Source organism: Canis lupus, chromosome 22, assembly GCF_011100685.1.
Source record: "Canis lupus familiaris isolate Mischka breed German Shepherd chromosome 22, alternate assembly UU_Cfam_GSD_1.0, whole genome shotgun sequence".
Lineage (NCBI taxonomy): Eukaryota > Metazoa > Chordata > Mammalia > Carnivora > Canidae > Canis > Canis lupus.
Genome location: NC_049243.1, coordinates 7,564,750 through 7,592,181, shown reverse-complemented (window position 1 = coordinate 7,592,181; position 27,432 = coordinate 7,564,750). Strand labels below are relative to the sequence as shown.

General features: G+C 42.6%; 1 protein-coding gene and 1 long non-coding RNA gene across 10 annotated transcripts in view; one reads left to right on the top strand and one right to left on the bottom strand.

The window, feature by feature from the left end:
* Window positions 1–16,912, top strand: part of LOC111091822 — a 30,575-nt gene extending 13,663 nt beyond the window's left edge. Inside the window, exons 6-8 of the long non-coding RNA XR_005376282.1 lie at window positions 14,738–14,894; window positions 15,453–15,540; window positions 16,689–16,912. This is a non-coding gene — a long non-coding RNA (uncharacterized LOC111091822). The remainder of the gene's footprint in view (window positions 1–14,737; window positions 14,895–15,452; window positions 15,541–16,688) is intronic.
* ENOX1 (ecto-NOX disulfide-thiol exchanger 1) overlaps window positions 1–27,432 on the bottom strand; it is a 554,610-nt gene that overhangs the window by 28,317 nt on the left and 498,861 nt on the right. The gene's annotated exons all lie outside the window — the stretch shown is intronic.

Here is a 27,432-nt window from a genome sequence, read left to right as displayed (position 1 = left end):
ATATGACAAGATATACATAAAATATGGAGAAGGGAGTAAAACAGGAAGCAAAGTGGGAAAAAATTTTTTTCTTTTCTTTAAGAATGGGCCTGAACTTAAATGACCATCAGATTAATATAGACTGCTAGTTACTTAGGACATTATATATAAACCTCTTGGTTACCACAAGCCCAAAACCTGTAAGAGATATACAAAAAATAGAGAGAAGCCAAACAACACTATAGAAACTAATCAATCACAAAAAGACCAAGAGAAGAAACAGAAGAGCTACAAAAACAACCAGAAAACAAACAACAAGGTGACAAGTACGTATCTGTCAATTAATGTCAATGGCCTAAATGTTCCAATAAAAAGCACAGCGTGGTACAATGTATAAAAAAATCAAGACCACCTATATGCTGTCTATAAGAGACTTACCTCCTACCTACAGAAGATAGGAACACATATAGAATGGAAGTGAAGGGGATAGAAAAACATTTACCATGCAAATCAAAGCAAAAAACCCCCAACAGAACTGGGGCAACAATAGACAATAGACTTTAAAACAAAGACTTTTCACAAGAGACAAGGGCATTCCATAATGATAAAGAGATCCATGCAACAAGAGACTATAACAGTTGTAAATATCTACACACCCAACACTGGGGCACCTAAATACATAAAGCAATGTTAGTGAACATAAAGAGAGACACTGATGGTAATACAATAATAGTAGGGGACTTTAACACCCCACTCACATCAATGGATATTATCCAGGCAGAAAAACCAATAAAGATCAGTGTCATTGAATGTTACCTAAGACCAGATGGACATAATAATATATACAGAATATCATCCAAAAACAAGAGAATATGCATTTTTGGGGCACCTGGGTGGCTCAGTTAAGTGTCTGCCTTTGGCTTGGGTCATGATCTTGGAGTTCCAGGATTGAGCCCTGTGTTGGGCTCCCTGCTCAGCAGGGAAAAGCTCAACCTGCTTCTCCCCTCCCTCTGCTTCTCTGCATAGCTCATGCTTGCTTTCTCTCTCTCTCTCTCTCTTTTTCTCATTCCCTCTCAAATACAATATTTTTTTTCTCAAATACAATCTTAAAAATTCAAAAACAAGAGAACACATTCTTTTCCTTAAGTGCACAAGCAGTATTCTCCAAAATAGATTTTGTTAGGTCACAAACAAGTCTCAACAAATTTAAGATTAAAGTCATACTCTGAATCTTTTCTGACAACAATAGTATGCAATTGGAAATAAATCACAAGAAAAACCCTGGGGAAAACATAAACACATGGAAGCTAAACAACAGGGTAATAAACAACCAATGGGTCAGTGAAGCAATCAAAGAAGAAATAAAAAATTACATAGAGACAAGTAAAAATGAAAACACAGTAGTCTAAAATCTTTGGGATGCATTGAAAAACAGTTCTAAGAAGGAAACAGTGTACAGGCTGGCCTCTAGAAACAAGAAAAAACTCAAACAATCTGACCTTATGTCTAAAGAAATTAGAAAAAAGAACAAAGCCCAACGTGAGTAGAGGTAAGGACATAATAAAGATCAGGGCAGAAATAAATAACACAGAGACTAAACTTAATGAATGAATGAAACCAAGAGCTGTTTTTTTTTTTTTGAAAAGATAAAATTGATAAACCCTTAGCCAGACTCATCAAGAAAAAAAAGAGGGGCTTCTGGGTGTCTCAGTTGGTTAAATGTCTGCCTTCAGCTCAGATCATGATCCCAGTGTCCGGGAATTGAGCCCCACATTGGACTCCCTGCTCAGCAGGAGAGTTTGCTGCTTTCTCTCTCTGTACTGCCTCCTTCACTCACTCTCCTTCTCAAATAAATAAAATCTTTTAAAAAAGAGATAAAAAGGACCCAAATAAGTAAAATCCATGAGAGAGAAGAAAGATCTTCCATCACAGAGATAAAAAGGCAATGAAGAGAATACTGTGAAAAATTATATGCCAACAAATTGGACAACCTAGAAAAAATGGATAATTTCTAGAAACAATATCTTTTAAGACCGAACCAAGAAGAAATAGAAAATGTGAACAGACCAATTACTAGTAACAAAATTGAATTGGGAATCAAGAAACTACCAAAAAGTAGAGGACTAGCAGCAGATGGACTCATAGATGAATTCTACCAAACATTTAAGTAAGAGTTAATATATATTCTCCTGAAACTATTCCATAAAATCAAAAGAGGAAGGAAAGCTTCCAAATGTATTCTCTGAGGCCAGCATTACCCTGGTATCCAAACCAAACAAGGATACCGCAGAAAAGAAAGCTACAGACTAGTACTTGATGGACATAGACGCAAAATCCTCAAGAAAGTACCATGCTCAAAAATACATTTAAAAAATCACTAATAACAGTCAAATGGGGTTTACTTTGGGGATGCAAGGATGGTTCAATATTCACAAATCAGCCACATTAACAAAAGATAAAAATTACAGTATCCTAGTAAAAGCAAAAAAGCATTTGACAAGCTTCAAATTTCATGATAAAAATTCTCAACAAAGTGGGTTTAGAGGGAACATACCTCAATAAAGTAAAGAGCATTTATGAAAAACCCATAGTTGGGGCATTTGGGTGGCTCATTTGGTTAAGCATCCAACTCTTCAGCTCAGGTGTGATCTCAGGATCAGGAGATGGAGCCCTGAGTCAGATTCTGTGCTCAGTAGGGAGTACGCTTGAGCTTCTCCCTTTCCTTCTATCCCTTCCCCTGTGCACATGCTCTTTCTCTCTCTCTCTCTCTCAAACAAACAAACAAACAAACAAACAAACAAACCCATAGCTAAAGTCATACTCGGGGAGAAACAGAGTTTTTCCTTTAAGATCAGGAACAAGACATGTATGTCCACTTTCTCCACTTTTATTCAACACAGTTCTAGCCACAGGAGTCAGTGAAGAAATAGAAATAGGCATCCATATTGGTAAAGAAGTTAAACTGTTACTGCAGATGATGTACTACTACACAGAAAATCTTTAAGATTCTACTGAAACACTGCTAGAAGTAATAAACGAATTCAGTTAACTGAGAGAATACAAAAATAATACCCCCAAATCAGTAGCATCTCTATATACTAACAAAGTAGCAGAAGAAGAAATAAGAAAACAACTCCATTTACAATTGTGCCAAAAAGAATAAAATACCTAATAAAAAACTTAACCAAGAAGGTGAAAGACCTATCCTCTGAAAACTAAAATATTGACGAAAAAAATTGAAGATGACATAAACAAATGGAAATATATTCCATGTTTTTGATTTAGAAGAATATTTTTTAAATGTCCATATTACCCAATGCACTCTACAGACTTAGTGCAATATCCAACAGCATTTTTTTTTTTTTTTACAAAACTAGAACAAATACTCATAACGTGTATGGAACCAAGAAGATCTGGAATAGCCAAGTCAGTCTTAAGAAGGAAAAAGCTAGACACTTTATAATTCCAGATTTCAGACTATACAACAAACCTACAGTTTTCAAAATTGTACTGGCACAAAAACACATAGAGATCAAGGGAACAGAATACAGAGCCCCCAAATAAACCCATATTTACATGGTAAATTAATCTATGACAAAGGAGGCATGAATATACAGTGGAGAAAAAAAGTCTCTTCAATAAATGGTGTTGGGAAAACTGAACCACTTTCTAACACAACACACAAAAAATAAACTCACAATGAACTAAAGACCTAAACGTGAGACCTGAAATCTAAAATGTAAAAATTCTAGAAGAAAACACAGGCAATAATTTCTCAGACATCAGCCTTAGCAACATTTTTATAGCTATGTCTCTCATGGCAAGTGAAGCAAAAGCAAAAATAAACTATTGGGACTATGTCAAAATAAAAATGCTTCACTGCACAGTGAAGGAAACCATCAACAAAACAAAACAGGTAACCTACTGAATGGGAGAAGATACTTGCAAATTATATATCCAGTAAAGGCCTAATATCCCAAATATGTAAAGAACTTATACAACTCAATGCCAAAAACCTTCTAAAGAATCATATTTAAAAATTAGCAGAGGATCTGAATAGATGCCTCAGATATCTTTCCAAAGAAGACATACAGATGGTCAATACACATGAAAGGATGCTCAGTATCACTTATCATCAGAGAAATGCAAATTAAAACCACAATGAGATATCGCCTCACACCTGTGAGAATGGCTAAGATCAAAAACACAAGAAGCAACAAGTGTTGGTGAGGATATGGAGAAAAAGGAACCCTCATGTACCATTGGTGGAAAGGCAAATTGGTACAGTCACTGTGGAAAACAATACAGAGATTCCTCAAATAATTAAAAATAGAAGGATATCCACAGAAGATGGTGGAATAGGACAATCCTAAGCTCATCTTGTCCCACTGAACAACTAGGTAACACATCGGTATAAATAACCTGAAAAATGACCTGAAGACTGGCAGGACAGACTCTCCACCACTAAATGTAAAGAGGAGGCTGATTGAAGAGGCAAGAAAAGACAGAGACATGGTTGGGAGTTACATGGACCCACAAGACTGTATGCAGGAGGGATGGAGGGACACTGTGGGTGTGAAGAGGGAGAGAAGAAGACTATTACACCAGGTACCTCAGGCACAGGGAACTCACACAGGAAAGATAAATCCTTGCAATATGGCTTTGGAAACCAGAGGGATGTAATTTCAGGAGTTCTTACAATCAGAAGGACCTAACACTTGGAACTGTAAAAGTCAGCAGGTTCTTCTCTGAGAGAGGAAGGTTAGAGGAAATGGAGCCCAAGCCCTAAAAGAGACAGCACAAACACAAACACAGCCCATCAGCATGAAATCCTGCACAGAAGCAGCATTTTGCAAACTGCCTGGGGTATATCAGAGAAAGAGATTTATTTAATAATCTCAGAGCATGTGTTGGAGGGCCAGGGATTGTTGGGAGACTTCTCCAGGAATAAAGGAGCTGTAAAGTACCATTGCCCCTCCTCTCCCCCCAACACAGACACCTGTGGGAACCAGCAGCATTCCAAACTCTCCACCTAACTTATTAACAGTGAGCCCCACCTCATGTTCTCCTGTGGACATGCCCCCTCTATCCAGGCCTCTGCTCCAGGTCTCCTCCGACAAGCAGACCTGGGCATACCTTATAAATACTGCCTTCCCTGCACCTGCTGCTTTCTGCCCATCTGCCTCTTCCAACCTGCCTGCATCCATCCAGGCAGCTGCAGGTCTCAGCCCTGCAGCAGGAGTTTTATAAAGCAGGTCCACTTTACATCTCACAGTAGACCCACACATTTGCTAATACTACATGCCCCACCCCTAAATTATCCTGCAGACATGCCCTTCACAATATACCCTTGGTCAGAGTCCATTCAAAGTGCAGTGTGCAAGCACTCCTAGCAGGGGCCAGCACCACTCCAAAGTGACTCCTGCCCAGGGGGTGAGTGGAGGATAACTACATAAAGCAGTCCAACTACAGCCCCAGCAGTAGTTGGGTATGACTGCAGGCTCCAGGCGCCACCCACCAATGAAAGCTTCTCAGGGAAAGCACCCTGCAGTGCTACTGTATCTCTAGCAAATGCTGGTCTGATTCAAATCACATCCAGGGCAGGTCCAGATAAAATCTTTAAAAAAAAAAAAAGAAAATTTATTTGAAGAATAAATAACATAGGGACCAACCCTGCTCACAACAGGTAACAACATAGGGACCAAACCCTGCTCACAACAGGCAAAGACAGCCATTGCGGGTGACGAGACTGAAGGCAGAATGCAGCGCTGGCACAACAGTGGAGTGTGCACAACACACATAGGAAATACCCCTGAAACTCGAGGTTCTGGTGAAGAAGGGGCATTGCCTTCAAGGCACTACAGGACATCTTCATAAGGCCACTACTTTCAAGAGTAGTAGTTGTAGATGACATTCCTAGCACACAGAAACAGAGAGTCAGAAGAAATGAGAAAACAGAGGAATATGTCCCAAATGAAAACAGCATGACATCAGGAGAGCTAAATGAAGTAACATGCCCCATAGAGAATTTAAACTAAAGGTCATAGACTGGAGGAATGAGTGGAGGGACCTCAGTGAGACCCTTACCAAAGAGACAGTAAATATTAAAAAGAACCAACTAGAGATGAGGAACTCAATAACTGAAATTAAAAATACTCTATTTGGGGAGTGCCTGGGTGGCTCAGTCAGTTAAGCGCCTGATTTGATTTTGGCTTAGATCATGATTTCAGGGTCATGAGATTGAGCCCCATTTGGGCTCCATGCTGGGTGAGAGCCTGCTTAAGGTTCTCACTCCTTCCTCTGTACCCCAACTCCCAAAATACAATAGATGGAGTAGGTAGTATAATAGAAGAAACTGAAAAATGGATCAGCAACCTGGAGGACAGAGTCATAGAAAACAAGTTGAATGGGAGAGAGAGAAATAAATAAATGCAAATGGACTAAGGGAACCCAGCAACACCATCAAGCATAATAACATTCTCAATAGAGGGATCCCAAAAGAAGAAAAGAAAGAAAAGGGGGCAGAAAATTTATTTGAGGGCAGCCAGGGTGACTCAGCGGTTTAGCACCACCATCAGCCGAGGGTGTGATCCTGGAGACCTGGGATTGAGTCCCACATCAGGCTCCCTACATGGAGCCTGCTTCTCCCTGTGCCTGTGTCTCTGCCTCTGCCTCTCTCTCTCTCTCTCTCTCTCTCTCTCTCTCTCTCTGTGTGTATGTGTGCCTCTCATGAATAAATAAATAAAATCTTTTAAAAAAATTTATTTGAAGAAATAATAGCTGAAAACTTCTCAAATCTGGAGAAGGAAACAAAAATCCAGATCCAGGAGTCAAAGAGACAAAAATCTAGGACTAGACAGCTTCACAGATGAATTCTAGCAAATATTTAAAGAAGAGTTAATATCTATTCTTATCAAACTATTTCAAAAAAAAAAAAAAAAGGATGGAGAGCTTCCAAATTTACTTTGGGAGGGCAGAATTGCCGTGATACCAAAACCAGGTAAAGACAAAAAGAACTACAGGCCAGTATCCCTGTTGAACATAGATGCAAAATCCTCAACAAAATATTAGCAAAGCGAATCCAGTGATACATTAAAAAAATCATTCACCAAGATCAAGTGGACTTATTCCTGTGGCTCAATATTCACAAATAAATGTGATAAATCAGTCAGAGAAAGATAGAAATCTAGTGTCATTTTCAATAGATGCAAAAAAAGCACTTGACAAAGTACAACATCCATTCATGATAAAAGCCTTCAACTAGCGGGTTCAGAGGGAACATACCTCAATATAATAAAGGCCACATATGAAAAGCCCACAGCTAACATCATATTCAATGGTGAAAAACAGAGCTTTTCCCCAAAGATCAGGAACAGGAAAAGAATGTCCACTTTCACTGCTTTTATTAAACATAGTATTGGGAAGTTCTAGCCACAGCAATCACATAAGAAAAAAGAAAGAAAAGGCATCCAAATGGAGTAAGGAAGAAGTAAAACTTATACTATTTGCAGATAACATGGTAGTTTATACAGGAAATACTAAAGACTTAAAAAAAAAAAAAACTACCAGAAGTGATAAATGAAATAAGATCGCAAGATACCAAATCTATATGTAGAAATACCTTGCATTTCTATACACTAATAATGAAGCAGCAGAAAGAGAAATTAAGAAAACAGTCCCATTTACAATTGTGCCAAAAAGAATAAAATACCTAGAAATAAGCTTAATGAAAGAGGTGAAAGACTTGTAATCAGAAAAGTATAAAACACCGATGAGGGACGCCTGGGTGGCTTAGTGGTTGAGTGCCTGCCTTTGGCTCAGGGCGTGATCCCGGAGTCCCTGGATCGAGTCCCACATTGAGCTCCCTGCATGGAGCCTGCTTCTCCGTCTGCCTATGTCTCTGCTTCTCTCTCGGTGTCTCTCATGAATAAATAAATAAAATCTTAAGAAAAAAAACACTGATGAAAGTAATTGAAGATGATATAAATGTACATCCCATGCTCATGGGTTGGAATAACACATATTGCTAAAATGTCCATACTACACAAAGCAATCTACAGATTTAATGCAATCTCTACCAAAATACCAACAGCATTTTTCATAGAACTAAAAGAATCCTAAAATTTGTATAGAACCATGAAAGACCCTGAATAGTGATAGCAACTTGAAAAAAAGGAACAAAACTAGAGGTATCACGATCCCAGATTTTAACATATACTACAAAGCTATAGTAATCAAAGCAGTATGGTACTGGCACAATAAACCCAGTTATATGGTCTTTCTTTGATAAAGCAGGAACGAATATCTTTTCTTTGATAAAGTAGGAACGAATATCCAATGGGAAAAATTCTCTTCAACAAATGGTACTGGGAAAACTGGTCAGCTACATGCAAAAGAATGAAACTGGACCACTTTCTAACACCACACACAAAATTAAACGCTAAATGAATTAAAGACCTAACTGAACCTGATACCATAAAAATCCTAGGAGAACATATAGTAATGCCTCTGACATTGACCATAGCAACATTTTCCTAGATATGTCTCCTGAGGCAAGGGAAACAAAAGGAAAAATGTGGGACCACATCAAAATTAAATGCTTCTGCATAGCAAAGAGAAACAACAAAACTAAAAGGCAACATACTGAAGGGAGAAGATATTTGCCAAGAATGTATCTGATAAAGGGTTAGTACCCCCCCCAAAAAAGGGTTAGTACCCAAAATATATAAAGAACTTCTACAACTCAACACTAAAAAGACAATTAATCCAATTAAAAAATGGGCAGAAGACATGAATAGACACTTCTCCAAAGAAGACATCCAGATAGCCAATAGACACATGAAAAGTTGCTCAACATCACTCAGCATCAGGGAAATGCAAATCAAAACTACAATGAGATTACCTCACACCTGTCAGAATGACTAAAATAAAAAAACACAAGAAACAACAAATGTTGGTGAGGATGTGGAGATAAAGGGACCCTCTTGCACTGATGACCCAAATGCAAACTGGTGCAGGCACTATGGAAAACAGTATGGAGGTTTCTCAAAAGTTAAAAAGGAACTACCCTATGATCCAGAAATCATGCTACTGAGTATTTACCCCCAAAACCCAGAAAAACACTAATTCAAATGAATTAATGAAGCCCTGTGTTTATTGCAGCATTATTTACAATAGCCAAGATATGGAAACTGCCCAGGTGTCCATCAATAGATGAATGGATAATGAACAAGTGATATGTATGTGTGTGTGTATATATATATATGTGTATATATATATATATATATATATATATATAAAGTGATACATGTAATATATATAATGATATGTGTATATATATATAATGGAATATTATTCAGCCATAAGAAGAATGAAATCTTGCCATTTGCAGCAACATGGATGAAACTAGACAGTATCATACTAAGCAACATAAGTCAGACAAAGACAAACACCGTATGATTTCACTCTGTGGAATTCAAGAAACAAAAGAAAGGAGCAAAGGAAAAGAGAGAGACAAACCAGCCAAGAAATAGACTCTTAACTACAGAGAACAAACTGATGGTTACCAGAGGGGAGGTAGGTGGGGGATGGGTGAAATAGGTTAATGAGGATTAAGGAGGGCACTTGTCATGACGAGCGCAGGGTGACATATGGAAGTGCTGAATCACTATATTGTACACCTTAAACTGATAGAACACTGGAATTAAAATTTAAAAAGTGAGATAAAATATAAATCAATTAATTAAAACAAAAACAAAGTAGTATATACGTAGCATCTGTTCCCTCACTCCATGTGCCTTCAAGTCAAAATTATCCAATGTTTGTCACAAGAGCTCCATCCTCATGACTGGTTAAGGTGAAGGGAATACAGAGAGAATGTGGACCTAACTAATTTCCCAAGCCACACCTTTGCTGCATTTCTGCTAAGCCTATTTTTCTTTTCAGCCATCTGATAAATATTTATGCTGCATACATATACTACATGCCTACTGTATGCCAAGTAATGCTAACTTGTTAAGGATACAGAGTCCAAGCAAAAAAAAAAAAAAAAAAAAAAAAAAAGGATACGGAGTCCAGAGTGGCTTGCCCTGGGGTCAACAAGCAATTCTTTTATGAAAGATCTGTAAGAAAGTTTGCAGGCAATGCCAGTAGATGAAGCTGGAGAAGTAGGAGTTTGGATTTTATTTGGAAAGCTCAAGTATTGAGGAGTGTTCAGCACAAGAGTTACATGAGTGGTTCCACATATTAGGATATCGGTTTGGAGGCAAATGAAATTAGAGTCAGGGATGCCAGGCTGGAGTCTACTGCAAATAGTCTATTATTATTTATGATAAGGGTTCAAAAGTCAGTCAAAGAGTGCAAATGTAAGAGATATTTAAGAGGCAGAACTAAAAAAAAAAATACCAAAAACCATCTGGTGACCTGGTGGATGAGGTAAATGTTGAGGATGAGTAAGTAAGTGCCTTGGCAAATAGGGAAATAAAGAAGCAAGTATGAGAGATGATGCATCCAGCTTTGGAAATGTTGAACTTAAGCTTTCTTCTTTTTTTTTTTAAGATTTTATTTATTTATTCATGAGCGGCACAGAGAGAGAGAGAAAGAGGCAGAGACACAGGCAGAGGGAGAAGCAGGCTCCATGCAGGGAGCCCGATGTGGGACTTGATCCCGGGTCTCCAGGATCAGGCCCTGGGCTGAAGGCGGCGCTAAACTGCTGAGCCACCTGGGCTGCCCCTGAACTTAAGCTTTCTATGACATCTTGTCACGATATTTCAGAGAAAGTAGGATATAAAGGTTTTTGAACTTAGAAGCAAGGCCCTGACCATGCTTTTTATGGGCCAGTTCTCAGGTTTGTGTTTACAGCCAGCAACCCTGATATCTGCTTCCGGGACAAAGAAAAGGCTTGCTTACTACTTGATATAAAAGAAGTGGATTCCCCCAAAGCTCAGTGTTTCTCTCCGGTCACATTACCCATCTCATGTGCTTCCATCTGGGCACCTCTGTTGGGGGATGATCTGGTGAAGCTGGGATGGCTGTTTGGAAGCACCCGATAAAACCTCCAACAGGCACTCACCAGAACCTACTCTCAGAATGACCTAGTACATTAGGGACAAACTGACCATAATATTAAACACAAAGAGAGCGCATTTCAAGAATATGATTTCAAGGATGTCAGAGGATATAAGCAGTGGATGCTTCATCTCTAACTCTGGAGAAAACAGGAAGTCTCTGTCTTAGCTTGGGAATTTCATATTTTCTCTGTAGGATGTTCCAACTTATCTATTTCGTTATCAGGGACACACACTTTTTTTTTTTTTTTTTGTTTTTTTTTTTGTTGCTGAGACTCCAGATCCTAAGTTAGAAAGGCTTTTTGTCCCTTTCTTAAAAACAACACTGCCCTTATGAGTCCTCATCTCAAATTTCTGGAAAATGCAAGGAACTTTAATCCAAATGGGAAAGTTTCATCGTTAGAAACATAAAAATATGAAGACTCTTTTTATTTTATTACATTAAAATCCTTTACCCTGATGATGTGATAAAACCCTGGAGAGTTGTGTGTCTACTAGATGTTCTGGAGAAGGTGGGTTAGATGCCCGGAGACTGCAAACTGGATGTGGATAAGAGGGGATGGGATTGCAAGGCCAAACTGTTAATGGCATATCAAGTGTACAGGAGGAAGGAACATTAGGATGGGGATCAAAAGTTTCTTCATAGTGAGATCAATAGGATTATGACATAGTATTCCAAGGGAAGTGGCGGGAACACCATTCACTTGACACGGTAAAAAGCACTCCAGACTAGAAAATGCTTGAGCGGTGACCGTTCTGCCCTTGGCAAGAGGATGGACAAGATTATCTGAGAAATCTTTTCTTAGCCCACCTTTTAACTCTAGAAGGAATCATTAAAGAGTTGGAAGAAGAGGTTTCAATAACTGGAAACTAGATATCATGGACTTTTTCAAAGACTTCTTCAAGAGTCAGCTACTTGAAGGCAGAAATTTCCCCTCTGAGAGTCCTTATCAGTTACCTTGAGAGATGACCAAGGTAATTTACCCATTTAGCAAAGCTCTTCCTCAATAATTTACTGCGACCTAGAATTGCCTTTGTTGTTTTGTTTTTGTTCCCATCCATCCGCCAAGCCCCTAAGAACCGAGAACGTGGCTTCCCAGCTTCCTAGACTCCTCTGGTTATTCCTTTCATTTCACTATTCCCATGACCTCTGTAACTTCAGTGCTATTTCCTTTCTACTACAAAGCTTCTTGAATATTTGAGGGCACTGTGTTTACTGCCTTCCCATCTGAAATCTCAGCTTTCCCATCAATCACCCCATTAGCTGTCCTTTGAAAGATTTTCAGTGACTCTGTTTTCTCAGTCTCTTACCATGTGATATTTGACAACGTTGACATCAGCGTCTCTTAAATCATCTGTCTCACTTACTCCTGTTACCTAAAAGGTCCTGGTCTTTTTCCTCCTAAATTTTGTTTAGTTTCCACTGGCTTTTAATTCCCTCTGCTGGCCCACGACACATGGAGAAGAAGGGGAAGGAGGTTACTTTGTTCTTCCGCTTATAGTCTAACTTTGGTACTTGCCAGAGTTCACTCACCACTCTTTCTTCTGTAGTCCCTTTTACCAGAGGTCCTTCATTCTCATGGGTTCAACCATCATCGCACTTAACTCTTTACTTTCTGTTCCTTGTCATCAGCTGACCACTGGGGTTGTCTGCTTGGATTTACCACTGCCCAGTTTGAGTTCAAAGTGAGAGGTGACCATGAGGTGGTGCAAGACACACCACATACATGAGTTTTAGCCTTGATTCTTCAACCAACAACTGTTTGACTTTGGGGGAAGTTACTCAACCTCAAGTCTTAGATAACTTGTCTACAAAGGAGGGTACTGGGTGGAGCCAGTCACCTCTGGATAATGTCCCATGGAGCCCCATCAGCTCTACAGAGGTGGTGTGGAAGGTTCAAAGAGCAGATCTCTAGATTTCCCACTCCTTTACTGCTTTCTTCTGTTTTAGAATACCAGGACTTCTGTGTAAAGCTTCATTTAAGGAAATTTCCTAATTAAAAAAGAAAGTCTGAACTCAGCCCTACCTAACGTGTGCTTCTAAAATTCTCTAAAACCTAATTCATCTCTGACCACAGCCTCCTCTAACTTTCCCATTTCTGTTAGTAGCACCATCCTTCATGCAATTGTAGGGGGCTTGAAATATTCATCTTATTTTGATTTATTGTCACCTACTCCCTAAGTGCTTCTAAGACCTCTCTAGATCCGAATTCTATCAGGTTCCTGTGAAATGTCTCTCATGGCCCTTCCCCATTTCCACTACTGGCGCTCTGCTACAGTTCTGCTAGTTTCTTGTTTTGACCGCTAAAAGAACCCCCTGTTTTGTCTCCTCCTCTGGTCTCTTCCTTTCCCTGATAGGAGATTACCAGACCAGTTTTCTCAAATGCCACTTTCATCCTGTCAATCTCCAGTTTAAAACTTGGATGCTTTGTGATAACCCACAGGAAAATGCCACACCAAGCCTGGCATTTCTGGCTCGATCCTACCAAAATGGCCGATATGTCCAGATATGTTCTCAGCCAGCCTCGTCTCTTTTCCTTACCACTTCCAGCTCACATTATACACACATTATATACAAGTCCCATATCTCGCAGAGGCCTTTCTTCCAGGCTATTTGCAAGTTTTCCTTATCTTCACACATTTCCTATGTTACTTATGTGGCAGTTGATCACTTACACAACTGGATAGAACTGAGTCATCTGTGTTTGTTTCTTCAGCAAAACCACAGACTCCTTTAGGGTAGTCACCATTTCCAAGCCAGTGAGGCAGCGTGGCCAATGGAACCCTTATTCTCTTTCTGTCACCATTATTTATGTTAACTTTAGGGTCAACTTAGCTTTCTCTTAGGTAAAACATGGCTAAAGAACCCAAGGTTGTCGTGAAGGCCAAATGTCCTATGTGAGACCATGCTTTTGAAAACCATGACCTTCAGGGAATATATTGTACCATCATTTTTATCATCATAATTCACTTTCATTATTCTCAGGACTGACTAGATACAGTGTGGTGTTTTAGTGATTATAGAAGATACTGTTTAGGTGCCAGAGGCATCCAGACACAGTAGTTCTCTTGGTAGCCTTTTCAGATTATTCTTGGTTTTGTTTATTTATTAAATACTTAGATAGTGCTTAGTATGTGCAAGTAGTATTTTTAAAAAAGATTTTATTTATTTATTCATGAGAGAGACAGAGAGAGAGAGGCAGAGACACAGGCAGAGGGAAAAGCAGGTTCCCCATAGGGAGTCAGATGCAGGACTCAATCCCAGGACCCTGGGATCACAACGTGGGCTGAAGGCAGATGTTCAACCATTGAGCCACCCAGGCATCTCTATGTATAAGTAGCATTATAAAGAACTTTATGAATATGAACTCATTTAATCCTTTTAACAGCCCAATGAGGTAATACTGCATTCCCATTTTACAGCTGAGGAAAGTGAGGCATACAGAGACTAATGACTTGCTTCAGGTCACACAACTAGTAAGAAGCAGATGCCATGTTTGAACCAACGCAGTCTCACTCCAGAGTCTTAACTACAGTGCTAGGCTGCCTCTCTTGAATGCCTTCCTGGCACCTATTATGATCCTTGTCAATTAAAAAATGCCTGTTGAGCATGGGGATCAAATCCTCTTCTGAGGGCTGCCTACTGTCCTCATGCATTCAGAGCCAGCACAGGCATTTTTTTTTTTTTTCAGCACAGGCATTAAGGCAAAGAGGAGCAAGGTAGAAAGCCAGCAGGGGACTGGCCGAGGAACAGCGTTAGCAGGGACAGGGCCTGGCTGCCTGCTCTGGTTAGATGGTGACCGACTTCCTTTGGACAAGTGTGGCTTGTACCCATGGCCTGTGTAACAGGTAGGAATAATTTCAAAGGCGGAGTGCCAGGGCCAGTAGAGAAGAAGATACAGCACACATGCTCTCCTGGTTTGGAAGATGTAGGGGGCAGGGGGCAAGGTCAGAGCAGCGCTCCCTAAGACCAAGTGTGGGCCCCATGCAGGAATGGCTGGCTAACAGGTGAAGAGGCTCAGGCAGGGGGACCCATGATGGAGCTCCAGCTGCACCCCAGCTACGTGATCATAAGGCAGAGCCAGTGAGGTGGCAGGAAAAGAGAGAAAAGTGGTGGTGGGGGGGACACAAAAGCCATTCTAAAGAAAGAATGGACAGATTCTGTGTGTAAAAAACAAAGAGGAGACCTCAAAAATTTTTTTAAACAAATCAAATCTGGATGACTAGCAGGACAATGATACTAGAATCAGAGAGCACAGAGAAGGGGAAGTGCAGGCTCCAATAATTTAGAAATGCCAGGTGTGGGGTCTTTCAAAGGCAGGGGGAATATGGTGCACGAGCTCAGGAGGGTGGCTGGGCTGGGAATGACCTTCCAGCCCATCTTCTGTCTCTCTCCCTCCTGCACAGCCCCACCGCCCACCTGTCATCCCAGAAGTGTCACCAGTGCTCCCTGTCACCTCAAGAGTTGCCTGGACTTTGTGGGATGGCTATACCAGTAAGCATTTGTCTACACAGGATGGCGTCCTCGGTACCCAGCAGAGTCCCCTGCAAGTAGCACATCTGTACCCAACATTTTTGAAAGACTAAATAGTAGACTCTCAGTAATATTTGTTGAATTAAATCAATCAAATGGGTCTGTTGCTACACAGAGAGGATAATCACACGTGAGACTGAGTGGCGGTCATAGGGTTTGGTCAGGACCCTTGGCCTGGAGTGATTTACAAGAAGACCGTGAGGAGTGTATACAGTGGACAGTGAAAAAGCCAGCATAAAAAGCTTTGGCTGTTCTGCATTCTTTCGGTTCCTAAATGCATTTGCTGAAGCATCCTTTTCAAGTAAAATCACTTTTTTATTATCTTAGGTTGAAGACGGTAAAAATTTATCCATTATTAATGCTTTCAATATGTTTTTAATTTAAATATTAGCTTTTGCGGAGCCCATTCTAAGCTTATAACTCTGTTCTTTTCCTTTCCTTTCCAAAATTTAAGACCGTTCTCCAGTTCACTTTAATTCTTAGTAAGAGCCTTTCTTGGTTTTCTCATTACAAAATGTAATATATTTTTTCAGTGTAGAAAAATCATAAAATATAAAAAGAAAATAGATATTAACTGAAACTTGCCTATCCAGGTGGAAGCACTCTTAACTTTCAGTTATTTGTCTTTTATATTTTATGTAGAACCCTCCTTCCCGCGTATATAGAACATAATAATATACACACCTATACACATGTATATTATTATTGCTTTGGTTCTTATTTGAAAAATAGGGATTTTACCACATGTACTTTTAAAAGAGAACAGGACTTTGACAGGGAAGACTAATTCCAATTTTGTAATGTTTCCCATTAAATAGTAAGAGCATCACGGCTGCCTGGATCATAACTTAATTACGGCTATGACAGTTCACACCATGCTTAAACTGTGCTCTCAAGCTGGCAGACGAATGACTTTCTTTTGGCGTAGTCTTGTGACAGTCATATTAAATACAAATGGTCTAAAAGTGAGAGAAAAAATTCCTTTGTATTCAAATAATTCCATTCATTATTTAAAGCGTATGTCGTAGTATTTTTAGTTATCCTATATGCCATTTGTAGATGTTACCAAACACATTCGATCTCAAACACAGCTGTGTGTTTCTCTTCAGGACATAAAAAAATGGAACCCACATGGCTCTACCTACGCAAGTGTATACCCTTCATAGCCTGCAGAAGTACTGACATGAAAAATCTCCTTAACCAATAAAAACAGAGCAGCAAACAGAAGAAACTAAAGTGAACTACTTTTAAATGTATGTATGTGCATCCAGAATTAGTTGGTTTGATTTATCTTGTATGATACTGACTCTATTGCTGGTAAAGATTAATTGTATTATGGTGCTCTTGGCATGTTATTTTCCCAGTCCATTTCTCAGTGTGACGTTTCTTATTTTTCTCCGCTACAAAGCACCCACTATCATAATTTTCACCTGCTGGAGTTTACGTTACTAATGATAATATTAAAATTCAGAGGGTTTTTTTTTGACCTTTATAGTGGTAAATTAGGTCATGAGAATAGATGGGATGCAATCTGATAAATGAAAAAGACATTTAATTATTATTAAAGGAAAATCAAATTTCACAAGGTTGGCCAGGCACACTCTGAGATCTCAGTAAACATTCAACAGTCTCCCCTCCCAACACACCAGAGTCTAGTTCCCTCCTCTGTGTTCTTGCATATGCAACATGAGAGATATTCCAAGGACTAAGTGTCTTGATTGCTGGTGCACGGTGCGTGTACAGTAGGAAGTTCTCTGGATAAAAAATAATATGAATAATGGTCATGATGGGAATACTAATATTTAGCCCTTGCCAAATACTTGGTAGATGCCAGATGCTGGTACTACTGTTATTCCTGTTTACAGATGAAGACATCGAGGCACAAATAAGGTGAGTAGCTTCCTAAGTTCAGATACCTGGAAAGTAGCGGCTCTAAGACAGGAGCCCCGCAGGCAGACTCTGGAGCTAGGAGTCTGTACTGCCTTCTGGCTGAGTCACCTCTCAGGGAATCACAACTTCTCCACTTCATTCAAGCCCCTCGTCCTGCCCCAGGACGAGAGCTTCCTTACTGAGAGCCAGTCTTTGCTGATTTCCCTTTTTTGGCACACGTCATCTCCTTGGTGGGCCATGTCCCCCTTGGGGACAGCAATGGGGTTTTGATGGCAAACGGTCCCTATGCAGCACTGTGCCTGCAACATCACATGGCCCAGCACCCAGATGTGTACGGACAAGGCTAGCTCTGAGTCTGTGGTCTGGACGTGCTTTCTTAAATTACTCCTCGTACAGTCTTTTTTTTTGGGGGGGGGGGTGTCGAATGGCAGAAGAGTTCAACATTTGGACTAAATAAAGTCCCTAGACACCTCAGTTCAGCACAGTTTGATTGGAATTTATTGGGCCTCCACCTTTCTTACATTCATCAAATATTTCTTGAGCATCGACTATGTGGTGGGCTTTGTGCTAGACAAGATTCACAGATGAATAATAGTAGTTCCTACTCTCAAAGAATGTTAAGTGTCCAGGGGATGGCAGGCATGTAAAAGACAGCAAAATACAGTGTGATATAAGCCATGACGGGGGTTGGCCTTGGGTGCTATGGAAGCCCAGTGCTGCATTTGACCTGGATGAGGGTGGAAAGCAGGTGGCAGTTATGCAAAGTGGAGTTGGGCATCATGTGGGAGCTTGTGAGAAATGCAGGTTTGCAGGCTCCAGCCCAGATTTAATCCAATCTGAAACTCTAGGTTGGAGCCCAGCGATTTGTGTTTTAAGCAGCTCTCCATTCGATTTTGTTGCTTGCTGAAGTTTGAGAAACACTGCCTTCCAGAATGTAAGAGTCACAGGCATGCAACATTCAGGCAAGAAAACACGTACCAAATTAAAATCCATAAAAGAAAAGTTAGGTGAGGTGATACCGACCATCTCAGCTCTAACTTTCTCAATCTACAAGATGCGTGTACACATCTTTTTTAAACAAATTAATCGGGATCCCTGAGTGGCGCAGTGGTTTGGCGCCTGCCTTTGGCCCAGGGCGCGATCCTGGAGACCTGGGATCGAATCCCACGTCGGGCTCCCGGTGCATGGAGCCTGCTTCTCCCTCTGCCTGTGTCTCTGCCTCTCTCTCTCTCTCTCTCTCTCTGTGACTATCATAAATAAAAATTTAAAAAAAGTCTATTCATATATACTGAACATTTAAAAAAAATAAACAATTTATTTACTTAGCACACATGAGCAGGGGGAGGGCCAGAGGGAGAGAGAGAGAGAACCTCAAGTAGACTCCACACTGAGCAGGGAGCCTGATGCAGGGCTCGACCTCACAACCCTGAGATCAGGACCTGAGCTGAAATCAAGAGTCAGATGTTTAACCCACTGAGCCACCCAGCCATCCCTCCAGGACACATCTTACAGTGAAGCGGAATGGAGTATGTTCACCTTGAAGATCACCTGCTGAGAATGTACACAAGGAAGTATGTGCATTGCATCTCTCGCCTAACCAGGCTGAGCAGATTCACAGAGCTGTCCTAGGCTGCTAGAAATTCTATGTCAATTAAATCATCAGTCATTAATTTTTAAGTGTACCTACAAATATACCCACCAACACAGGCTCGTGATTATGATGGGTTCTGTAAGGCATACACACATCACCTGCCATTGAGGCGCTTATGCCTGAGTTGAGGCCATAGGCCTATCATAACCGGGTTGTTCAGAATGTCTGGAATGCTGAGAAATACCTTGGAAATATGGGGAAGGTGCTAATTGATTTGGGCTGATCTTAGGATAAGGCCCTGAGAAACAGGAACTGACCTAGGCTTAAAAACAGGTGGCATTTGCATGGCAGGCAAAAAGTCGCTCATCAGTATACATTGAACAGTCTGGAAATTGTCCAGACAAAGAAAGGCACTCTAATCTCATGGGGGAAGCTGACATAACAATAAAAATGACGGTGATGCTGAGCATCGCAGCCACAAATCTCCCCTACAAGGGCAATTTCAGGGCTGGGAAGGCTGAGGCTTATAGGATTTTCTTGAAAAAAAAAAATCAAATGAACAGAGATCTGAAAAAAAAAAACAAAACAAAACATTAAGTGTTCCAAGGCTGGTGAGTCTTTTCAGGGGAACCTGCAGAGTTTTTGGAGAACGGCTGCCATATACCTGATAAGGCGCTGCTCACGAGTCTCCAGGTGACTGGGCATGTTGACAAGCACCTGCCGCCTGGGCGGGCGACGGGCAAAGACCTCCGTGGCTCGGCCACCTGTACGGCTCAGAACTACTCGCTTGTTCCTTCAGCAGAAGTCCCCCGGGTCTCTCTGTAATGAACCTGACCCCCGAGGGTCTCTTCCTGTGGGCACCCTCCTCCCCACTTCCACCTGCGCTCTGCCGGGGTTAGGAACACGCGGAGGGGGTTTGCTCTGCTGAAATTCTGAGACTCTCTGGCACCCTGGGTTAGAGCTAACGCCCAAAGGGTGGGGGTTGCGGCCTGCTCGGAAGTTTGAATATGATGTGCAGGTACAGGTGGCTACGAACAGGTCCTCTGGTGCCCTGAGGTGGCCCCCTGGCCGCGTGCAGGGGCCGAGATGGGGACGTGGGGCACACCTGGCCAGCGTGGCCTCACAGCCCGTGGATTCCCACCTGTCGGGCCCTAGGGACGGAGGAAGGGAATAGAGAGAGGCATTGCCATCAAGGCCGGGGAGAGTTTGGAGGTTGAGGGGCGACAACACACTTCGCCTGACTGTGGGAGTTCGAACCCACTTCTTTCCAAGTCCAAATTTTTCTGTAGTCACCTCCAGGAAACCCACCAGTATTTTATTTGCAGATGAACCTCTGAGCTTTTTGTTCCACATTCAAGGACCTTCTCTTTGGATGACGTTTTCAGAAGCGTGCAGATCTGTGCGGCCACAGCCACACCCTGGTGCTGGCAGGGGTGCGTGTGACCGCGAAGGGCCCCCCTCGGGCCCAGCCGGGGTCGATCCACAGGTGCTGGGGGGCAGCAGCAGGTGACAGAAGAGGAAAACTCCCTGTCGCGGTCTTCCCTGCCCCTTCTCCCCCTCTTTCCACCCACTTTTCTTCTTTGTCATCCGCCTACATGTTTCCCCAAAGAAATGCCACAGTCCGGTGAGTTATGTGGCACTTCGATGGAGGAGGCCCGGGGATGCGCGGTGTGTGCGCCACAGGGGACCGGCTGCCCTTCACAGCCTTACGGGACCCCCCCCGGGGGGGCCGGGGAGCCCTGGGGGCGGTCAGCATCACAGAGGGGAGCTGGCCCCCACCCTGGCTGCTGCACCCCACACCTCTCCCCTGCCTGGTCTCCTGCGCCCACGGCCCCACCAGGAGTGTGGGAGTCCCCGAAGGACGTGCCGTATTCCAGCAATAGGATCAGGAGCCTTGGGGCTCCCGGGTAACACAGGACTCGGGGGGCCTTTACCCACCGACGAGTCCCTGGTGCGTCCCCCGCTCTTTTCAGACCCCTGACCTTGCTGCTGTGCCAGCAGGAACCGAAGTTGTTTGAGCAAAGGAGGCTCCCCAGGCTCTCCCTTATGCTCTTCCCGAGGCATCAGAACCAACCTCTGCTTCTGCCCACCTTTTGGACCCCTGGCTTTTCCCACAAACGTTCTCCAACTTTCTTCCTCTTCGTTTTTGATCATCAGCATCTCGGGTAGCCCTAAGCTGCCGAACTGTGATGAAGCTCTCTGGGTTTACTTGACTTTAAAATGATGCTGCTTGCACTCAAGCCATGTCTGTGTATGCTTACGTGCATCTGCTGTTAACGGTCTGGGGCTTACAGGTGTCTTGGCCACACTAGAAAGAAATAATTTTCTATTTGAGGTTCGGACTCATTTTGTTTTTGATTGATCCCTCTTCTCAGTCTCATGCGTTTTTCTCCAGAGGGTGGACAAGCCTCAGGGGGGTGGGGGAGGCCTGCTTCTGTGAGCCTGGGTCTGGGGTCCACCCAGAGACCCTCCGACCACCAAGAAGTCTGACCTTCAGCTCATAGCACAAAACCCCAAATAACACGTCTTGGTATTATTTTTCTAAATTATTTATGAAGTCTATACAGTCTGCCTCTCTCTTCAGGATGCAAACATTCTTGGGAGTTGTTTTCCTTCTGTTAAGGGACTCAGCATCCTCTCTATGTGGTAACCACCAAACATTATTATTGGCTGTGCATTTCGCCACTTACCACGAAGGTGTTGAGCTTGAACATTTTTAAAGAATCCGTGGATCTCTCACCATCCCTAAGTCCGGATCAAATGGAAATCTTCCATGTTTAAAAAGTGCTAAAACGGGGGCACTTGGGTGGCTCAGCGGTTCAGTGCCTGCCTTCGGCTCAGGTCATGATCCTGGGGTCCCGGGATCGAATCCCACATCGGGTTCCCTGCGAGGAGCCTGCTTCTTCCTCTGCCTATGTCTCCGCCTCTCTGTCTCTTATGAATAAATAAATAAAAATCTTTTTTTAAAAAAGAGTGCTAACATGGTAGATGAATTGTTAGAGAATTGTTAGAGAATACTCACTGCATACTGCCTGTGACAGCAAAAACAAATATTTTGAAGTCCCATGGCAGGAACTGATTACATAAACAAGAGCACATCTGTGGCATGAAGTATTAGGCGGTCATTAAAAGTCATATTAAAAAGTACTTAAGAACATGGGGGAAAAGCTACTGATTTATAAGGAGAAAAGTGGAGACTGTAAAACTTCCCACATGATATGCTTCAAGTGTGGTAAAAATGTATGCATGTGCACGCAAAGACAAGGGACATTTGAAGAGGTGGAAACACTCATTTCTGAGTGGCGAGATGGCAGGTGGTTTTCTTTATATTTCTCTGCATTTTCCAAATTTCCCACAAAAACGAAATAGAGCTTTTAAAATAAGAAACATCCATATGTACGTATATTGGATCTGTATGTTGCCTGTTTTTCCATTTTACATGATTGCTTTTGCTTCCACATCAGGTAGGATCGTACAGCTTTTTGGGGGAAAGTACATCGGGTCTCCCAAATCAGAGACTTCTGCTTTGCATCGTGGCTTTGGCTATAGGTATCCTTGTCTGTGTCAGACCATGTCACACAGAGCTGAGACTTAGGGCTCTCTTGCCTCGTCTTCTCCGACCTGGCCTGGGGGAAGAAGGTGTTTCCACTTCTCTCAACCCAACCCGTCAGCTTTATTAGACTAACGTGCTCATCCTGCCATCTGCCCCAAATCTACTGATGGCAAAACAGCTACGACCGAGTCGACTCCTATCCCAACACAAAGGACAGAACGACAGCTCCCAGCGCCAGCCGAGGAAACACACTGTCGGTTGGCAGTGAGGAGCCTGCTACAAAAACTTCTCGAGGGTTTCCTGGACGCGAAAGCACTGACCATGCAGCCAGCCTGTTTTTGATAGCAGCTCCCTCCTGTCCTTCCCTGGGGCTCTGAGTGAGCCCGAAGGTGGTACAGGGCCTCTTCCGGGCATTGGTCCTTTTCAAGGGTACAGGGTTGGGATGTGTAGGGTTGTTTTTTTGTTTTGTTTTGTTTTTTTAAGATGGAATTAGGGATTTCATGGTACTAGCAGAACATGTGGTTAACTCCCAGCAGCAAACGTGGTAGGGCAGCTGAGTGGTGGCAGGAGGGTGTGAGGGGGGTGGTAGGGACAGAGGCTGGGGGAGGGAGCATCAGCCGGAGAAATGCAGTGGTGCTATAGGAGCTGTAATTTGAGGAGGAGGCCAAGTTGTCGACGTCAGCATTTAGTACGGGAGGAGAGCGATGATGTATTACAGGGTAAGGGAAACTTGCATCCATGACAAGCCCACCTTCTGGATTTTGAACAGCTGCCGAGCAAGGGTGACCTCGGGGACCTACATATGTGGGTCCATGAAGAGAGACAAAGTGGCTGCTGGTCTTCCAGTTGAGCTTTTCAGGCATCCCAAAGCTCCCTATGTATCTACCTATCACATCCCATTCCTATGAGACTCTCCTCTCCATGGAGCCAGTCCTTCCGGTAAAGGACTCCTCTCCAGAGTTACTGGAAACACGCAAGTCAGTCACCTCAGGCCCGTGATGCCTGCTGTGACACTAACTTGATGGTGGAGAGTGAGCCTGGATGGAAGGAGACAGGACAAGTTGGTAAGGGGGGTGGGGCACAGGCTCAGGGTCTCGGCATTATCCACTAGCGCAGCCCCCAGCATGTGGAAGGCCGGGGTCATCACACCACCTCGCCGCTAGGCCCTGCTCACAGTGACCCTGCGAGGCAGGTGTGATTATTACCTTCATTTTATTTATTTATTTTTATTTTTAAAAGGTTTTATTTATTCATGAGAGACCGAGAGAGAGGGGCAGAGACACAGGCAGAGGGAGGGAGCAGGCCCCATGCAGGGAGCCTGATGCAAGACTCAATCCTGGGTCTCCAGGGTCACGCCCCGGGCCGAAGGCAGGTGCTCAAGCACTGAGCCACCCAGGGGTCCCTACTGCCTTCATTTTAGAAGTCAAAAAATGTTGGCGCAAGGGTGCAGGTATCACTCAAGGTCCCCTGGACAGTGAGGGGCAGGGCCAGGATGGAGGCCAGGCCACTTGGTGCCCAGGTCTGTTCCAGACCCCCACATTGCGCCGCCTGCACCCTACCCCCCCAAGGACTGCTTGACTGGGTGGGACAAAGCCAGGGCTCTGTGGTCCATACAGGACACGATGGGACACAGTACCCAGGGAGGGAGGAGCTGTAGTATGGGGAGTGTCCCCCAACCTGCTCCCAGCTTGGGCTCGTGCTGCCCCCACCGAGCCTGTGGGGTGAGGCTTGGCAAGAGCCAGGCCTTTCTGTCTGGTCTCTCTCCTTCCAGTTCCAGGTCGGGGGCGGGTGGTGGGGGCGGCAAGAGCAGGGGGCAAGTTGTCCCTCCGCTCCTAACTTCTTTACTCCGACAGATTTATTTATTTTTTTAGAAGTTTATTTTTATTTATTTATTTATTTATTTATTTATTTGAGAGAGAGAGAGAGAGAGAGAGAGAGAGAGAAAGAGGCAGAGACACAGGAGGAGGGAGAAGCAGGCTCCGTGCAGGGAGCCTGACGTGGGACTCGATCCCGGGTCTCCAGGATCATGCCCTGGGCCAAAGGCAGGCACTAAACCGCTGAGCCACCCAGGGATCCCCTACTCCAACGGATTTAAAGACCACCCCAGGGTTTATGTTCTTATAGAGCCAGCCTGACAACCTGTAAAGTCTTTTCTCTTCTGTGCTTTTGTTTGACTGCTGGGTGGGGAGGGGGTTGGGCTGCTCAGTGGTACCTTCCATGTCGGGAATTAGGCCTCTTTACAGGTTGCAAAGGATTTCTCTGACCCCGGTGTGTGCGGGTCTCGTATAGCAGATGCGAGGGTGGTAGCAGTGGAAAGTCATGGAAAACTTTGCGGCCCAATGGTTTCTACGCTGCAGGCTCCAGCTGCCACTTTACTTGATTCCTCCAACTTCTTCCTACATTTCTTGCATCTCCTCCCTTCCATCCACACATAAAGATCAGAGGTGGGGATAGCTCTGGGAGGGAGGCCATCAAAAGAGATGCAAGACAAGGATGGATGATCTTTTTTTTTTTTTTTTTTTTTTTCAAATTCTGGTATCTGTTCTGCATAATTACTAGGGACCAGGCTAGTTTAGCAGTTTGGGAGATTAGGTGATAGCTCAGAGACAGAGACAAAGAGAAAACTCATAGTTTGCTTTTTTAGGAAAGGGAATTGGGTCTGGAATAACTGAAATCTCTAAGTGAACTGCGATAAAGGCTTGTTGTAAACTCGGGTACAGTTAAAAGGCTGGGACTGCCCGGCTGTCATTAATGCGTCCGGTTCCAAACAGAAGGAAAAAACCTATTTAAAATCAGTAAGTGCTGTACTCTTGGAGAGCAAGGCCTTTGCGGGTGATCTCAGTTGTTGGCTCTGATGGCTTCAAATCAGACCTCAGAAAACCTTTCTCATGAGTGGGAGCTTGCAGATCTTATGATAGGGGACGGGGTAGGCTTTGTAAGGTGCCTCGGTTTGGGGACCTCGGGAATACCAGAAAAAGTGTTGTCGATCAGAGACTGTCATTGCTCAACAAAATGTAAAAAACAGTAGAAAAGTAATAGCAACAGACCAGATCTGGGTGTGGTCAACCTCCCATAAGCCCAACAACTCTTGGGGCCGAAGCACTGCAGTCAGTAAATTGCAAGACGACACATATTTTTTTATGGGTCCCTTCAGGACTACTAGTGGGTACCATAAGTGTGCACCTGCCCCAGCACATTCTAAAGGCTCAATGATTCTGTGAGTCTGAAGCTCCCTGCCAGACTTCATGATACGGCCATTAATATACAGTATCCCCCAGAAACAAATATGAAAGATGCAGAACAAGATTTACAGGCACGTTAATTACAGCATTATTCATAATAGTAAAAAAAAATGGGAAGTTAAACACCTAACACATAGGTCTGCAGTTCAATTATTTCATATCTACGTTACACAGCCATTAAGAGTCACGTCTTTGAGGAACATTGGGTGACAAGAAAAATAGGAAATAATGAGAAATCAAAAAGGTACAAAACTGAAGACAACATGATAATATTTATTTATGGGTTTTTCCCCTCTGGTTATATATATGCATATGACTGGAAAGAACTAAAATTAAATATTAATAGTGGTTATCATGAGTAATGAGATACCAAGTTATTTTTCTTTACCCTCTGTATTTTTTTCCCATATTTTTCCAGTTTTGGACAGTTACTTCTTTTTCAGTAAAATGTTACTGTCTCTAAAAAGCACTTGTCAATTCTTACAAGAATATCCAAGAATATCACAAGAAAAATATGATTTTTCTCTCAAAATTAGTTTAATCTCACTGTAGGAAAAAAAAAAAACGGTTTCCATAGCTTCATCCATCAGAGGAAATGAAACTCTTACTAAAGAATAGTGTACTGCATCTTTAAGCAGTAGAAGGTAAACTACCTGCAAATGTGAATTTCTTAGTATAGTTGTTAACCTTTTGTGTGCCAAAAATTCTAAGTTACATTTTCCTTCAAAGCAATGTACTTTTTTCTATATATGCAGTATGTATAGTTAGCATAAAATCATTGGTGCCATGAAAATTATTTTTAAACTTAAATAGATATTTAAATATATATTAAAAAAAGCGAAGCCAGGACCAGTCCTGTATAATTGTTATTGATAAATAATAACCCATAAGATTTCTGCCCATGTGAATAATTATAGTAAAAAAAAAAAATCTATGTCATCGTCAATAACATGGGCCAGGGGCTTTATTTTTCTATTTTTTTCTTGGGCCAGAGGCTTTAAACCTATCGTGATCTGCATTAACATCCATCCTGTCAAAATTCATAGTATATTAAATATACTATGTATGTTGTTATATGAAGAGAGGGAATTGGCATGTTGAGTGTGTGGTCTGAGCCAGATGCTTATGTCCATGGTTCCCCTGAGCACGCTTAGGGTTGGGGAAGGTAAAGTTCAAAAATGTCAAATAACTGGCCCCGGTCACATGGCTATTCAGGGATCGAATGCGCTCCAAACCCCTCAGTCTGGTTTGAAAGCCTTGATTCCTTCTAGCACCACGGAGCTGATGGAAACTTGAGATGAGACACAGACTTCATTGCAGACATTTAAAAATATCTTCACAGGATACCATGCAAGAGCTTCTCACAGGTGGCCAAAATAACTAGTTTTGGTTTCTTTTCATTCACATCACCCCAGTGAAGGTAGTAGGGAAACTGCCCAAAGGAGATGACATTACAGTCAGAAAAGAGAAAGACAAGTGGGGAACCCACCTACTGGGAAACCCCTGAAAGAACAGGCAGGGATTACAAAGACTAGTCTGGCCTTGGTGCCAGGGAGAGGGGTGGCCACCTGCGGTGA